This window comes from Trachypithecus francoisi, unplaced genomic scaffold, assembly GCF_009764315.1.
Source record: "Trachypithecus francoisi isolate TF-2019V2 unplaced genomic scaffold, Tfra_2.0 Lachesis_group1, whole genome shotgun sequence".
NCBI lineage: Eukaryota > Metazoa > Chordata > Mammalia > Primates > Cercopithecidae > Trachypithecus > Trachypithecus francoisi.
The window spans coordinates 155991943-156009769 of record NW_022681454.1 but is presented as its reverse complement, the minus strand read 5'-3'; the positions used below and the strand labels follow the sequence as shown (position 1 = coordinate 156009769).

The 17827-nt window shown below is 37.9% G+C and overlaps 1 pseudogene; it reads right to left on the bottom strand.

The window, feature by feature from the left end:
* Positions 1-6093: 6093 nt before the first annotated feature.
* Positions 6094-17774, bottom strand: LOC117084967 (annotated as a pseudogene).
* Between the last annotated feature and the right edge of the window lie 53 nt (positions 17775-17827).

Genomic DNA, 17827 nt, shown 5'->3' with positions numbered 1-17827 from the left:
AAAAGAGTGAGATCATGTCCTTTGCAGGGACAATGGATGGAGTTCAAGGACATTATCCTTAGCAAACTAACAGGAATAGAAAACTAAATACTGCATGTTCTCACTTATAAGTGGAGGGTAAACGATGAGAACACATGGACACATGAAATGAAACAACTCACATTGGGAACTGTCAGAGGCTGGAGGGTGAAAGGAGGGAGAGGATCAGGAAAAACGACTCATGAGAACTAGGTTTAATACCTGGGTCATGAAACAGTCTATACAACAAACCCCCATGACACAAATTTACCTATGTAACAAACCTATACTTGTACCCCTGAACTTAAAATAAAAGTTAAAAAAAAAATGCATGAAGATTTCTGTAGGTCAACAATTTAGAATAAGCTTACCTGAGTAATTTTGGCTCAGAGTCTCACATCTGGCTGCAGCTAAATTGTTGATCAGGGCAGCAGTCATCTGAAGCATAGACTAGGACTGGAGGATTATCTCCCAAGTACTCAATGGTAGTCGGCAGGAAACCTTAGTTTCTTTCCAGCCATGTAGGACTCTCCATGGGTCTGACAGGTAGATCTCATGACCAAACAGCCGGCTTCCCACAAAGTGAGTGATCTGAGAAAAATAAAGGTGGACGTCACAGTCCCTTTCAGGACTTAGTTTTAGAAGTGATACACTGTGACTTCAACCATATTTATTCATTAAAAATAAGTCATTGAGTCCAGTCCACACTGAAAGGGAAGATGTTAAGCTTCACTTATTAATAGGTACAGCATCAAAGAATTTGTGGACATATTTCAGATAACCGCAAGGCAAAAGGAATTTTTTACATACACTGCATAAATTGAATGCTATGGCAGAGATTTCAGGGATATAACTGGTTATAGTGTCATGATCATATAAACAAGAGTTAATTAGTTTACGAGGTGGCAATATTGATGGATACGGGCTTGGAAATTAGTAGATTTTTGTGTTAAGAAATGTAAAAGCACATTAAATAATAAACATTATTTATTGTAATTCAAGTTCTTAAAAAGATTTCAAATCCCTGAGATCATTTCAACTTGTTTGTGTCAGGAAATAGTCAGCTTGTGGCCAAGAGGAATACACATTTTCTCTGTTTCCATATTAGATTTTTCTTAAGTTTAAATGTATTATTGAATAAAAGAGTAAAACACATAGACAATGACATTTCAGAAACAAAATCAGTTGGGATATATAAGGTGTATTTTGATATAAACTGTCTTACACTTCTTCAATAAGTTTCCTATGAACAGTGAAATAAATAAGATTATGATGGTTTGAGCAAAGACTGTACAAAGATTATTCATACATAGGAAAAATAATAATGATGATAGCACCAAAGATAGCCTAATGTACTGAGCTGAATACTTATGTGCTAAGCACTCTGATAAGCAGTTTATATACATTGTCTCATTTAATTATCTCCAAAATCACATGAGATTGATGCAACAAGGAAGTAATTATTTTCCTTAGGAGAATTATGTTCTATATTAATATACATGGATAAGAATACAACTTCTCTGAAGCTTGTGGAAGCACTGGGTTTTCTTACTTACACTGCATTTCCTTATTGAAGTGTTAATTCACTCAAGGTCTGCTGATTATCATGATGATGATTGTTATTATTATTACACATTATCATGCTTTTGCATTCACCAAATCTCCCATGTTTTAAAAACAAACAGTTTTCTCCAATTTCAGGCCCTTAAAACTGAAACAATTATGCAAAATTTTTATACAATAGAGAATAAATTTTACTTTTCTAGTGCTTGAACTATGTGGTTTATTCATCTCTCTCTAAATTCATATCTAGTTTTCCCAATGTCAATTAATTTTATTGTTCTTATTATTTTTAATTCATTGACTAAAGCTTAGCTGATTTATCTCGAAGAATTCCAGTGCAATCTTGAAAATAATGATGTTTTTCAATTATAGAATATATAGCATATATGAAAAAGTTCATAAACTTTAAAACAGTATTCAAATATAAAACATTATCAAGGTATTATTCTAGTCCTGATGTGACAAAAGTGGGGAAATATGATTTCAATATTATTTTTCTCATGAATGGAAAATACGTATTATTATAGACTTCAGAAAATATTTTAAAAGGGTCTCAACAATAAAATATCTACATATTAACATGGTTAACTATATCCAATAAGTTTTTGTTGTTGTTGTTGCTTTTTGAGACGGAGTCTCACTTTGTCGCCCAGGCTAGAGTGCTGTGGCGCGATCGAGGCTCACTGCAAGCTCCGCCTCCCGGGTTTACGCCATTCTCCCGCCTCAGCCTCCAAGTAGCTGGAACTACAGGCGCCCGCCACCTCACCCGGCTAGTTTTTTGTATTTTTAGTATAGACGGGGTTTCACCGTGTTAGCCAGGATGGTCTCGATCTCCTGACCTCGTGATCCACCCACCTCGGTCTCCCAAAGTGCTGGGATTACAGGCGTGAGCCACCGCGCCCGGCATATCCAATAAGTTTTTAGTCACATCCATATCTAAACACATATTTTCAAATATATACATATATACCTACACATTAATATATAACTATTTTAAAAATAAAATCACACAATGTAAAATTATTTCACTTAAGGTTTTTATCTAAAATATTCCCCTGTACCATTAAATATTTTTTCAAAACACAGTTTAAAAACCTGTACAGCATTCTTAAAAACATATATACTGCATTTTATTTTATTCTTTTTCTATGGTTGAAATTATAAGTGACGAAATTTGATCACTTTAAACATATTGGAAATATATTTTAAAAGAATTCAAAATGTTGATATATGGATGTGGTGGGATGTCTTCTTAATATATTCCTCAAGAGAATTCATCAGCCTTCTTTAAGATAGGCCTTCTACGTCCCCAAGTTTCTATTTTTCACTTGGAAATGTTTTAATATCTAGCTACCAATTATAATGGCACTATCACTGTACCTGAGGCATTTAATCATACATGATTCCCCCTTCTTTGACCAACTATATGTGAATTATCTTAGAGAGAAAAAAAATCGTTATTCTCTGCGTGGTTGCAGTAAAACTGGTGGGAAAAAAAAGTAATATAAAAATCAAGTAGAAAGTCCCTGCGAAGTGCAATAGAAATTGCACCTGGATTTAGGAGATTGGTTTCTACTCCCTGTTGAGAACTCAGATATTTTTGTGCCCTTGGGAAAGTCACTTAAATTTTCTAGACCTTTGACTCCTCAGTTGGTAATTTATCTCAAATAGTAATTTTTGACTGTGAAATTTTTAAATGTTTCCTTAGAGGAAATAAATGTCTCAATAGATGCAATCTAATTTCCAGGTGATATGTCTGAAGTCAGGTACAAAATTATACAAATTAATTCCATATACTTGGCTAAGTTTACCACTGAGACTTTTATAATTAGAGTCTGAGTTATTTGGGATGATTTATTGTCACATGTGGTTAGAGTTCAGAGCATTTTTCTAAATGTTGTTTTTCTACAATTAACTTTTTTACCCCTCCATTCACCTCAACACATTTGTTGTAAAGTCTATAATAAATCTTAATATTAGTTTTCGTATGAACATTAGATTTATATTTTTATCTCTAAAATGGTCAATTTTATTGGTGAAAAGTGTATTTAAATTAGAAATTGCATTGGAAAAAATGTATATTGTTGTAACACTCAGTCTCATAAGGATGAGATTTTAAAATTGCTCTGGAAAAAAGCATCTCCTAATATCTGATATTTTCGCTTCTCACAAGATATGCTAAGCATGAAGAGGCTCGTTCTGCCAGTGTGGCTTGGAAAAATAAATGGATAAAACTAGCTCAGTTTATTGTGTATGAGCAGTGAAGTGAAAGGGAGACTGTCCTAACAGATATTAAAATATATTAAAAGGCTGTATTACTAAGACTGATACTGACCCTGGAAAAAAAACTGAAACCAAAGAAACAGAAATCAAAATCTAACAACCAAAGAAAGACCAACATTAAAAGAAAAAAATTAAATACTCAAAAGTGAAACTAGGGCACTCATTAGGCATTGCATCTAAAAGTTATGTGCTTTACTTCACAATTTAACCAAAATGAATTTGATATGAATCAAAGTCAAAACAAAGCTATTTATGTAACCTAAAATAAAACGCCATAATTAATAGAATAAAGTTTAACGTATTTTTATTACTATTACTACCATATAAATTTTTTTTAGCAAAACATGGAAAATAAAAATCTGCATAGAAAAAAATAGCAAATGTGACAGCAAAAGTCACTGTAACCAAAATGCAAGAGAGAAAATAAAGATAAAACAACAAAAACTGAAGAATGAAACTGCATCAAAGCTAGTACCACAGGAAAAGCATTACTTACTGTCTTTAACAAATAAGGAGATTTTATAAGTCAATATAAAAATTCTATGTGGGATAAGAGGGAAATGACATAGAAACTGTATGGATTAGGAAAAAAAGAAAACATACAAAAGACAAATAAACACATGTGATAAATTTGACCACACTTGTAAACTTGTATATTTGGCCACATTTGTAAACAAAATAAAGCAAAGAAAAAATAGTTTTGCCCGCAAAGTTTCTGCTATAAATAATGTAACACACTATCATAGATTATGGTGAGAAGCATAAACTTCCTTACCCTGATTTATTGTCAAAAGCTTTCAAAGTTCATGGCTTTCACTGTAGAAATTTGCTTCCAGCAATTTATCTCAAGTTAAAAATGGACAAGTGTGTAAACGTGTTGTTAAAAGGATATATTGGAATAATTTATATCAGCGAAAAACCAAAAGCAACTGAAATGTCTTTCAATAGGAGACTTATTAAATTAATCATGGTATATTTCTAAAAGGAAAGCTATGTTGGTCAAAATAATGGCAATTAATTTATATATTCATTAACAGGCAAAGATATATACAATATGTATTTATAGTACTTTTATTTATTGCTTATTTAATGTATTGTCTGCACTTCATTTGTTCGTGTGTGCGTGTGTGTGTGTGTGTGTGTATTAAAACATTTTAAAAAACCGTCTACTCAGAAAGTCGGAAAAGAATTCAATATTAGTTCCAGCTTTTAAAAGTCTTTTGAGAAAGGCAGTGGGGTACATCACTGAAAAACAGATGGGTGCTGACAACTCTTTGGTGGAAAAATAAATTGCAGACTTATACAAGCTGCCCAAATGATTATCAAGCTGAGTTTGTTTTTCAGAAATAGGTTTAAAAAATTTCAAAGAAGCTATACAAATTTCCCCCAACAATACAAAAATTTAACAACGAAGTTTAAATATATAGCAAAAACCAAATAGGATAATAAACACGAATAATTTATGAAACAAGCCTTTTAATCCTAGAAAACTGAAATGGAGAGATCACACACTTAAGAGAAACATACCTAAATGAGGACTAATAGCAAATAAAACAACTCCAAATATTTCCCCAATGACTAAGTCACAAAAAGACAGCTTAGGAAAATTATCAACATTTTTTCAACTTGCAAGTGTTGATTTCAACTTCTTCCCTAGCCAATTCGGTTCTACTTAGATAAATCTGGTAATCTATCTATCTCTCTCTCTATCTATCTATCTATAACATATATATATAACATGTGTATATATAAATTAATGTGTTTCTACTCGGTTACTACCTTTTTTTTCTTTACACCTTTTCCCTAATTTTCTCCAGAAACATTTTTCTTTTGGTTTGAGCAGTTGAACTGAAAAGGTTTGGAAAGTAGAATGAGTATTGGCTCTTATTGGAATAGCACTTGAAAAATGTAGTCCTAGGAAAGGCCAATTTCTAACTGAAGTGGCTTGACAAAGTTAAGCATCCATTCTCAATGTGACAGTGACTCCCATGTTACTAACTAGGTCAACGGCTGCTCTTGACTAGATCACATAACCCTGCATGATACTGGAATGTTCCCTGGTGAGGTATTGCAGAGTTATGTGCACAAACACTGAAGCACTTACCGTTTCAATAAATACAAAGTATCATTTTAATCTATTTTAGTATAAAAGAAGCAAAAAATACTGCTGACCTGCTTTGCTTCTTGAACTGACTTAGAGTGCTGTTCATGACACAGAAGATACAATAGTTAATGAGTGGTTACTACAAGCTCTTTAGACTTCAGCATTTACTGCTCTCCAACCTTCAGCAATATTTTGGCAGTAAAAATCATATTCTTCATTAACATCACAACTGTCCTGGGACCAACACCCCAAGGAACTGGAGTGATGTAATCAGCTTTTTTGTGATTCCTTCAAAGTCCGTATCTCCAACCAACTTAAGTTTAGCAATTTGGGGACCTTGAACTCTATATATTCTCATATCAATGATTGCTGCTACTCCCTTGATAACGGCTGTGATCAGATTTGGAATGCCTAGGCAGATACTACAATATCTGCAAGAATTATATTTTTCTTCAGCTGCTCTGTGGGAGTGTACTGATGAGATATTGTAACAGTGGCATCACCTCCAGGACTTTCATGTGCCCCATCTGTGTTTAATAACATTAAAATGAGCATCCCAACATTTTTTTAATTTCCCAACTACAATCACATTCTTCTCTAGAGCTGGAATGCCAGTTCACTTCATCATTTCCCACATACCCTCTGGGGGAGCTGGTAGCATGGAATACTGGTGAGAACACATTTGCCCAACATTAAGTACATGAAAGCAATCAACATCCCTGTCTGGAGAAACAGCATTAGGGATCTTTCTCTCATTGATGTGATCTGGAATGGGCCCCTGAATAAGGAGGCTATCTACATTATCATCATTTTTCAGTTTATTGATTAAATTCAACAGTACCTCCTCTGAAATTGAAGCTGGTTTTACAACTGTCTCACTGTTAATTTTTACATCTTCAGCTGCCCTGGTTTTGTTGAGGACATAGGAATGACTTGCAGGATTATTATCGACCAGAACCCAGGCTCAGGTGTGGTCCTTTGTTCCCAGAAGCCACCCACTCTTCCACTTCCGGCTTGATCTGCTGAGCCATTTTCCTTTAGGAAATGACGACAGCTTTCTTACTAATTTCTCTTGGTTTTATGCAAACACACACACACACATCTTTGATGCATAATAAATATATTTACACATAATCATCCTTGATATATAATAGATAGATTTACACATAGCCATATATATGTATACATATAGCCTTATGTATGTGTATATACTGTATATATAAATACTCAGAGAGAAGGACTTAACTTGCACTTAATAAAACGTTCCCTTTGAAAGCAATGCACTTAGAGAAAATGGTAGCTGCACATTCAGATACAAATTATATACTAATGTTAAAGCATGGCGTTCTGGGAGAAGCCAGCGTTCTAAGTCTCAGTCTTTGCTTCCAAACACATGTTCTGCATGTTAGGCCAACTTGTGAATTCCTGCGAGGTGGAAGGGAAGATGGAGGAGATGACAGGTCTTCACCACGTGAGCAGCAGAGTGGCGGAGGAGGCAGACATTAGAGCAGTTGCTGGGAAACTATTGTCTGTAATTTTAAAGAGCCCAGTTGTAGATCCATCTGTTTTCCCCTAAATGACATTGCTAAAAATGCCATTGTCAGAAACACTCAATTTATACACACACACAAGTATAAAATTGTAAACATAGCCTGTCATTATTTTTACAATTTAAATAGGTCACAACATTCGTTTTTCTGTGAACAAGTTTCTTTTTTTAAACTTTTAGTTTAGATTTGGGGGTACATGTGAAGATTTGTTACCGAGGTAAACATGTATGTATGGTGGCGGCTTGTTGTACATAGTGTTTCATCATCCAGGTTTTAAGCCAGCACTAAAATGATTGGCAAAGAAGCTAGAGAAGGTCACGTTAAAAGTAAGTAATATTAACAAATGTTGTAAATCATAACTTGATATAAAATAACATTATAAAATACTTTGCTACAAACTAATAAAGTCACTTATATAATTTAGTAAAAATATTTACAATTTTGACTAAAAATAACTTTGAAATGTTGATCAATATATTCTGTATTCCTTACATATTTAATATGTAGGCTTATAGATGTTAACTTTTACATACTTCAGTCTGGTAACATGTGGTCCTTGAACTTGATTTAACACGACTTTTCTGATGTTTTTGGAACTAAGTATCTCTTAATGTTCACAGTAAGCTACCTTTGTAGTGAATTTCACAGTGTAAATTAGTTAAGTGATTGTATATCCATTTTCATGCCTTGTGACATTTCATTGGATCCTGTATGGTGATGTAAAGTTTGTATCTTTAAAAATAGTATTTCTGAAATTAATTTGAAATTCATTACTGCTCAGAAAAGGGAAAAAAAAGGTTTGAGTTGGAGATACTCATTCTCACATTGCTTCACAGTCTTCCTTCACTAATATTGATATTTAAAAATATATTCACACATATCATTGGTTTGCATGTATGTTCCATTATTAAATAGATTCTGATTAGGCTTTGTATATCTAGAAGTTTTGATATATGTTTGAAATATGTATTATTTATTAACAATTAACTTTGATCATATAACAGGTTACTGAGTAAGCTTTATAAGATAATTTGATGGCAAGAAAAGTGATAAGTGTATGAGTTCATGATTAGAGACATCCAAGATTAGTTTCTTTCAAGATGCAAAAAGCAAAGTGAGGAAAAAACCCTAGGAAAACTACATAAAAGAGGCTTTATTGCATTATTATTACTTGTTTTAAAAGTTATCAAATATTATCTAAATCTGCTCTAATTTAAGGCATTGAAATTTTTCAAAGGGACTGCAATTACCATGTCCTTTATCTTTCAATATACTCCTTGTAGGTAAAATGGAGCATCAGTGACACTGTTGTCAAAGCCACTTGGGTTAATGTTTACAAAACGTCATAATTTACATAGCACAAAAGAGGTTTTCAGCACTTAATGTCTGTCTTTATCTTCTGGATGAACACTTGTTCTCAGATTTAGCTAGATCCCCTGGTAAGTTTCTGATGATCTCAGATATTTTCATTTTATCCACATATCCAGATGAACTTTTTGGTTTTCTTATTTAACAAAAAGCTGCCAGGGGCTGCTTTACAGTCATGTGACCCATATAGTCAATTTCACATAACTCTACCTTTGAAATGATACTACACTTTGTTAAGTACTTGCTGTTGCTATCCTAAAAATCTTAATTGTTTTGTACAAGGGCCTCTGAAGTTTCATTTTTCACTGGGCTCTCAAAATTTAAGTAGCCAATCTGGCTTATTCCTATAAGGTATCAAATATAATGAATGACGCAGAAAACTGGAATTGTGTTTGTGACTTTTCTAGACTCTGTTTTTAACTTATTGTTTTGAAAACATTATTTCAGCGATTTGAATGAGTTCCCCCAAAATTCATGTGTTGGAAACTCAATCTCCAGTGCAACAACGTTGAAGGGTGGGGACTAATGAGGGGTAATTGGTATATTATGGTCAAGTCCTTATGATTAGATTAATATTATTATTGCAAGAGCAGGTTAGCTATAGCAAGAGTGGGCTCCTGGTATCTCTCTCTTTTGCGTGTGCTCACTTGTCTTTCCATCTTTCTGCCATGAGATAACACAGCAAGAAGGCCCTCACTAGATGTGACTGCCCAGTCTTAGACTTCCCAGTCTTTAGAACCATAAGCCAAGTAAACCTCTATCCTTTAGAGGTTATCCAGCCTGTGGCAGTCTGTTGTAGCAACAAAAAATGGACTAATGCAAGTATAGACTCACAGGGGTTTACAAAACTAGTACAGAGAGGTAATGTATACTTTCACACGCGTCTGTGTGAATAGACCACCAAACAGGCTTTGTGTAAGCAATAAACCTTTTTAATCACCTGGGTGTGGGTGAACTGAGTCCAAAAAGAGAGTCAGTAAAGGGAGATGGGGTGGGGATTTTATAGGATTTGGGTAGGTAGTGGAAAATTACAGTTAAAGGGGTGTTGGTCTCTGGCTGGCAGGGGTGGCAGTCACAAGGTGCTCAGTTGGGGAGCTTTTGAGCCAGGATGAGCCAGGAGAAGGAATTTCACAAGGTAATGTCATCAGTTAAGGCAGCAACCGGCCATTTTCACTTCTTTTGTGATTCTTCACTTGCTTGAAGCCATCTGAATGAATATGTACAGGCTTGGGCTCAGAGGCCTGATTTCCTGTTTTCTTATATTAATAAGAAAAATAACATAAAATAGAGTGGAAGTGTTGGGGCAGCAAAAATTTGAGGGGTGGTATGGAGAGATAATGGGTGATGTTTCTCAGGGCTGCTTCAAGTGGGATCAGGGGTGGCGTGGGAATCTAGAGTAGGAGACATTAAGCTGAAGGAAGATTTTGTGGTAAGGGGTGATATTGTGGGGTTGTTAGAAGGAACATTTGTCATATAAAATGATTGGTGATGGCCTGGATGCGGTTTTGTATGAATTGAAAAACTAAGTGGAAGACACAAGGTCCGAATAAGAGAAGGAGAAAAACAGGTATTAAAGGACTAAGAATTGGGAGGACCCAGGACATCCAATTAGAGAGTGACCAAGGCAGTTCAGCATAATTACTTGCTTGGTTGGCGAGTTTTGGGGCTCTATCCTTGACAGAGTTATCTTTTTAAGTTGGAGGCTGAGATTGGTGGGGTGCTTTTTTAAAAGACCATTAGTCCATTCTACCTTTCCTGAAGATTGAGAACAGTAAGGAGTATGAAGTTTCTACTGAATAACAAGAGCCTGACAAACTGCTTGGGTGATTTGACTAATAAAGGCCGGTCCGTTATTGGACTGTATAGAAGTGGGAAGGCCAAACTGAGGAATTATGTCTGACAGAAGGGAAGAAATGACCATGGTGATGTTTTCAGACCCTGTGGGAAAGGCCTCTACTCATCCAGTGAAAGCGTCTACCCAGATCAAGAGGTATTTTAGTTTCCTGACTTGGGGCATGTAAGTAAAGTCAATTTGCCAGTCCAGGGCAGGGGCAAATCCCTGAGCTTGATGTGTAGGGAAGGGAGGGGTCTGAACAATTCCTGAGGGGTAGTAAAATAGAAGGTAGAACACTGAGAAGTGATTTCCTTGACGATAGATTTCCATGATGGAAAGGAAATGAGAAGCTCTAAGAGATGGGCTAGTGGCTTATAACCTACACTGAATAAGTTATGAAATGACAACAGAATACAATGGGCCTGTGAGGCTGGAAGGAGATATTTTCCTTGGTCCAACAACTATTTTCCTTGTTTGGGAAGAGATTGATAGGTGGAAGTTTCAGTGGGGGAATAGGTGGCAGTGACCAATGAGAAGGAGAAAGACCAGCCATGAGGGACAGAAGTTGGAACTCTAGCTGCTTCTTTAGCTACCTTATAAGCATAAGCGTTGCCTAGAGCAATGGGATTTGATGCCTTTTGATCGTCCTTGCAGTGAATGATTCCAGCTTCCTCTGGAAGTAAAGCAGCCTAGAGAAGAGGTTTTATTAAAGAGGAATTAATGACGGAGGACACTTGTGTAGTGAGAAAACCTCTTTTTGTCCATATAACAGCATGGTGGTGTGGGATACGGAAGGCATATTTAGAGTCAGTATAAATATTGATGCATAGTCCTTTTGCAAGAGTGAGGGCCTGAGTTAAGGCAATGAGTTTGGCTTGCTGAGAGGTAGTGGAGAGGGACAGAAAGTATATGCATCAGGTATGAGGAAGAAAATAGATTTTGGAAGTTATGAGAACTGTAGAGAGTGAGTTGAGCATAGTTTGTGATTTTGAGGGCCTCTGAAAGTATTAAGGCAGCAGCAGATGCCGCACGCAGGCACGAGGGCTAGGCTAAAATAGAAAGGTCAAGTTGTTTGGATAGAAAAGCCACAGGGAATGGCCCCAGTCCTTGTGTAAGAATTTCAACTGCACACCCCCATACTTTGGCTGTGTGTGATGAAAAAGGGTTGGGATGAGTTAGGCAGAGCTAGTGTGAGAGCAGCTTCTAGGCCTGTTTTTAAGGAATAGAAAGGAGTGGCGAAAGGTTTTCAGATCTGTGGGGTCAGCTAGGTTTGTTTTTGTGAGTTTACCTAATGGTTTAGTCAGGATGGTAAAACTAGGTATCCAAAGGTGGAAGTACCTAACCATGCCTAGGAAGGAAAGGAGTTGTTGTTTTGTAGAAGCGTTTGGGGTTTCGGAGATTAGCCAGACGTGATCAGCAGGGAGAGCATGTGTGTTTTCATGAGAATTGTGCCGAGATAGGTAACAGATGAGGAAGAAATTTGGGCTTGACTGAAGTAATGGGGGCTGTCCATGAAGCTTTGTGGCAGTACAGCCCAGGTAATTTGCTGAGCCTGATGGGTGTCAGGGTTAGTCCAAGTGAAAGCAAAAAGAGGCTGGGATGAAGGGTGCAAAGGAACAGTAAAGAAAGAATGTTTGAGATCTAGAACAGAATACTGGGTTGTGGAGGGGTTGTGGAGGGAGGTATTGAGGATAGGAGAGTATATGGCTTTGGCAGCACGGGGTGAATAGGAAAGACAGTTTGGTTGATAAGGTGCAGATCCTGAACTAACCTGTAAAGCTTGCCTGGTTTTTGCACAGGTAAAATAAGGGAATTGAAAGGACAGTTTATAGTCTTTAAAAGACCATGCTGTAACATGCAAGTGATAACAGGCTTTAATTATTTTAAAGCATGCTGTGGGATGGGATATTGGCATTGAGCGGGGTAAAAGTGACTAGGTTTTAATGAGATAGTAAGGGGTGCATGATCGGTCACCAAAGAGGGAATAGAGGTGTCCTATATTTGTGGATTAAGGTGGGGAGATAACAAGGGGAGGATGTGAATGAGGCTTTGAACTAGGGAAAAAGGTGGTAATGAGGTGTGGCTGTAGCCTAGGAATAGTCAGGGAAGCAGGTAATTTAGTTAAAATGTCTCTACCTAATAAGGGAGCTGAGCAGGTGGGGATAACTAAAAACAAGTGCATGAAAGAATGTTGTCCAAGTTGGTACCAGAGTTGGGGAGTTTTAAGAGGTTTAGAAGCTTGATAACTGTCAATAACCACAATAGTTATGGGGGCAAGGGAAACAGGCCCTTGAAAAGAAGGTAATGTGGAGTGGGGAGTCCCCATATCAATAAAACAGAGAATGGACTTACCCTCCACTGTGAGAGTTACATGAAGCTTGGCATCTGTGGTAGTCCAGGGGACTTCCGAGGCAATCAGGCAGTGTCAGTCTTCAGCCGCTATGCTGAGCAGATCTGGGAAGGAGTCAGTCAGAGAGCCTTGGGCTAGAGCTTTAGGGGCTCTAGGAGTGGCTGCCGGGTGAGCTGGGCAGTCAGATTTCCAGTGGGTCCCTGCACAGATGGGACATGGCTTGGGAGGAATCCCAGGCTGCGGGCAATCCTTGGCCCAGTGGCCAGCTTTCTGGCACTTGAAGCAAGATCCTGATGGAGGAAGTCCTGTAGGAATGCTTCACTGCTGTGGCTTAGGCATGTGTGGCTTAGGCATTTCGAAGTTCTTGTGTGCTGGAGGTGCAGCTGGGTTTTATCTCACAGCAGAGGCAAGTAATTGTAACTCAGAATTGCGTTGCCATCTGGCTGCCTCCTCCCTATTATTGTACACCTTGAAGGCAAAGTTGATTAATTCCTGTTGTGGGGTTTGAGGGCTGGATTCTAATTTTTGAAGGTTTATTTAATGTTGGGAGTGGATTGGGTAATAAAATTCATATTGAGAATAAAACGGCCTTCTGACACTTCAGGGTCTAGGGCTGTGAAGTATCTAAGGGTTGTTGCCAAACGGGTCATGAACTGGGCTGGGTTTTTATATTTGATGAAAAAGAGCCTAAAAACTAACTGATTTGGGAGAGGTTGGATAAAGAAAAAGGAGCATTAACCTTGACTATGCCTTTAGTTTCAGCCACTTTTTAAAGAAGAAATTGCTGGACAGGTTGGGGAGGGCTAGTCACGAAATGAAACTGTAAGCCAGACGGGGTGTGAAGAGGAGAGATGATAAAATGATTATAAGGTTGGGGAGCGGAGGCTGAGGAAGAATTGGGATCTGGCTTGGCCTGGCAAGGAGCAGCCTGGGGAGAAGGGGAGAGGTCAGATGGGTCTGTAAAAAAGGAAAATTGGAAAGACTCAGCAACACTTGGGGTTGGGACTGAGGGGACAGGCGGGAGGGAAAGAAGGAAGATTTGGGATGAGTTGCATTGGGAACAGAGACTAGGGAGGGACCAATGTGTAAAAGAATGCCTGGACGTCAGGCACCTCAGACCATTTGCCCATTTTATGACAAAAATTATCTAGGTCTTGTAGGATGGAGAAATAGAAAGTGCCGTTTTCTGGCCATTTAGAACCATTGTTGAGTTTGTATTGGGGTCAAGCAGCATTGCAGAAGAAAATAAGGCATTTAGGTTTTAGGTCAGGCGTGAGTTGAAGAGGTTTTAAGTTCTTGAGAACACAGGCTAAGGGAGAAAAGGAGGAATGGAGGGTGGAAGTTTGCCTATAGTGAAGGAGGCAAGCCCAAAGAAAAGAGAGGGTAGAGACACGGAGAGAAGGGGTGGACGGTGCTTGCCCCCCAAAAAAGTGGTGCTTGCCACTAAGGGTGTAGGATCAAGGCAGGCATCCCCATGGTTATCAGACACCTCTGAAACGTGGGTGAATAATCAAGTAGGTGTCCCCGCAGTGATTAAACACCAAGGGAAGACTGTCTTCCCGAGTCCGTAACCAGCGTCAGAGTTTTGGGTTCATGGATAAAATGCGTCTCCTCTGTCTCTACCAGAAAAGGAAAGGAACTGACATTAAGAGAAGGGAGAGATTGAAAGATGACTCCAAGACTGAAAGGAGAAAGAGGTTGAGGGATAGTGAGAGAGGCTGGAGAACAGAGTAAAAAGAGGCCGCTTACCCGATTTAAAATTGGTGAGATATACCTTGGGCTGGTTGGTCTGAGGACCTGAGGTCGTAGGTGGATCTTTCTCATGGAGCAAAGAGCAGGAGGACAGGGGATTGATCTCCCAAGGGAGGTCCCCTGATTCAAGTCACAGCACCAAATTTCACTCACGTCCATGTGAAGAGACTGCCAAACAGGCTTTGTGGGAGCAATAAAGCTTTGTAACCACCTGGATTCAGGCGGGCTGAGTCCAAAAAGAGAGTGAGCAAAAGGAGATAGGGGTGGGGGCATTTTATGGGATTTGGGTAGGTAGTGGAAAATTACAGTCAAAGGGGTTGTTCTCTGACTGGCAGGGGTGGCAGTCACAAGGTGCTCAGTGGGGGAGCTTTCGAGCCAGGATGAGCCAGGAGAAGGAATTTCACAAGGTAATGTCATCAGTTAAGGCAGGAATTGGCCATTTTCACCTCTTTTGTGATTCTTCACTTGCTTCAGGCCATCTGGATGAATATGTACAGGCTTGGGCTCAGAGACCTGACGTATACTATCCACCCAACTTCCCCCAATGATAAAATCACACTATAGTGCAGTATCAAAACAAAGAAATGGACATTGATACAATCTGTAGACATTATCCACATTTTAACAGTTTTTATATACACTCAATTGTGTGTGTGTGTCTGTAGTTTTATATAATTTTATCACTCAAGGTTCATGTGGCTGCCACCACAATAAAAATGCAGAACTCTTTAAGCATCAAAACATAGCCTCCTTGTACCCGATAAAGGGGTACCTTTATAGGAAGAGGTATTATTTTAAAGACATGACTTCATTTACCAAATCAGAACAACACATTCTGCATTACATCTGACATTAACTGAAGCGTGCACTATTTGCTAAAAACCGTTTAGTGCTTTCCAGACATTAAGTTTTTTAATACTTATAAAAATCCTATGAAGTAAATTTTATACTCCCATTTAACAGTCAGTATATTGATGACTGAATTGTCAGAATATGTGAGGTCCTGAATTCCTTAATAAACTGTACTATGCTGACTCTCTAAATAATATATTTTAAAAATCCACTTTTGCTATATATTTATCCTTAAAGTTGTCCAAGTGTTGTGTTAATTTTAAATTATAAGCATTATTTTTCATTACTATTGGTGAAACATTTTCTTATTTATGACTTCTGCCTCCAATCCTACATCATTTAATAAATTTTTTACCCTCAACCCTCCCAATTTTTAAAATAACATATACTTTTAAATGAGCAATTACTTTGAAAAATATTAATGTACATAATTAATAATTTTATCTACCCTAAAGGTTTTTATAATATTTTAAATTTGTGAAATCAGTTTATAAGACACTAATTTCAGGTTTTGCAGTAAAAATTTAACCTTCCATTTCCAACAAGCCAAGATTTATGGAAATAACTATAAATCAGGCAATTAAAATGAAATTTTAAGTTATTAAATATGTTAATTATAGAAAGTATTTTTGCCTTTATATAAAGACATTAATTTATAATTTAATGTGGAGAAATTAAAACATATAATTTCAAATGTATTACTGCCATTTATTAGAAATACCATATCTAAGTGAATTTCTTTTCTTAAAAAAACATAAAATAAATGATCTCTCCAGGGCTAAACTTTAAGTTTCATTATTAGATATTGTTTATGTTGTATTCGAGCATGTACAGCTGATGTGCTGTACTATGTATTTGGGTTTAAATATGTTATAAGAACTTTTCAATTAGATGTGTTGTGTGTGCCCAGGAGTGACCTTTTATTTTTATTATTTCTTTTAGGAAATGATGTATGACAGAATGATCTGGGAGTGCTAGGTTCTAATATTGTTTGCTGTAAAATAGGGTTGTTTTGTTTGAAATTCTGATTATTACCTATCAATTTTATTCATAATAAATATATATTTTTGCTATAAATTTGATCTGCTATAAAAAACACTTTCGTTTCTGACTAGAAACTGACTAGAAGCAGTTAATGGGCACCTCTCTCCTGGAGATGAATCGAAATAGCAAGTAAATATTAGCACTTCAAGGAGATCGTCTTAAAAAGTACATTGGAATCAATTGGAGAAGTGACAAGAACATGGAAAGCAGAGGAAAGTGAAGCCCGGTAGCCTGCTGAGCTGGGGCCAGCATGGAGCTCGGAGAGGCTTCCTAATGTGGAGAAGGGGTGAGCGATGAAGAGACCTCTAGGGTTCCACACTTCCACTATGGACATTTACAATCCCAGACACAGAGTAGACCCCTTGGACCTCACAGGCCTCCAGACCAACAGATAGCTGCTTGGATACTCTTCAGAGACACTGCTAGAGCCTTTGTTGAATCCCACAGTAATCTGATTCCTGAGCAGCCTGGAGCCAGCTGCTGCCACCCTGCCAGGGATGGAGCAAGGAAGCTGGGAGTTTTCATGTGTCACAAAAACAGATACTGCAGCCATCGTATGGAAGAGTATGCAGACTACATACCACACAAAGCTCTGCCTCCCCTGCTCCTCACTAAATAGTGTCTGCCCACTTCAGCATCAAGTCCCCAGCATAGCCATCTTGCCCCGTGTGAGAAGTAGTGCTGTGGGCCAACATTATTTTGAAAGTCCAGCTCCCAGAAGCTGGTGATATACCCTTAGGCTCCCACGGTGCCTGCTGCCGCTGCTTCAATTGTCCCTGCCAAGGAGTTAGTTGGTAGGCCATGCACCTAAATGTAGCCCTAACAGTACAGTGCATTGCTACTTATGTTGGGGGGGGGGGCGGGGAGTGAATGTGAGCAATCCATTTACCTTGCAGCTTCCAGACTCCATAGTTCCACTTGAGGTGACCCTGACTTTCCCAATGAAAGACCTATAATGCAGCTACCCTGCTCCTACCTGACCATTTCAGCTGTGGCCCAAAGCACTTCTGAGAGCCCAGTCCACATAGGCCTGTAATCACCTGAGCGTTCTGTCATTCTGCCACCAGCTAAGCATTCTGCCTGCCCCTGCCTGAGAGTTCTGTTGGTTA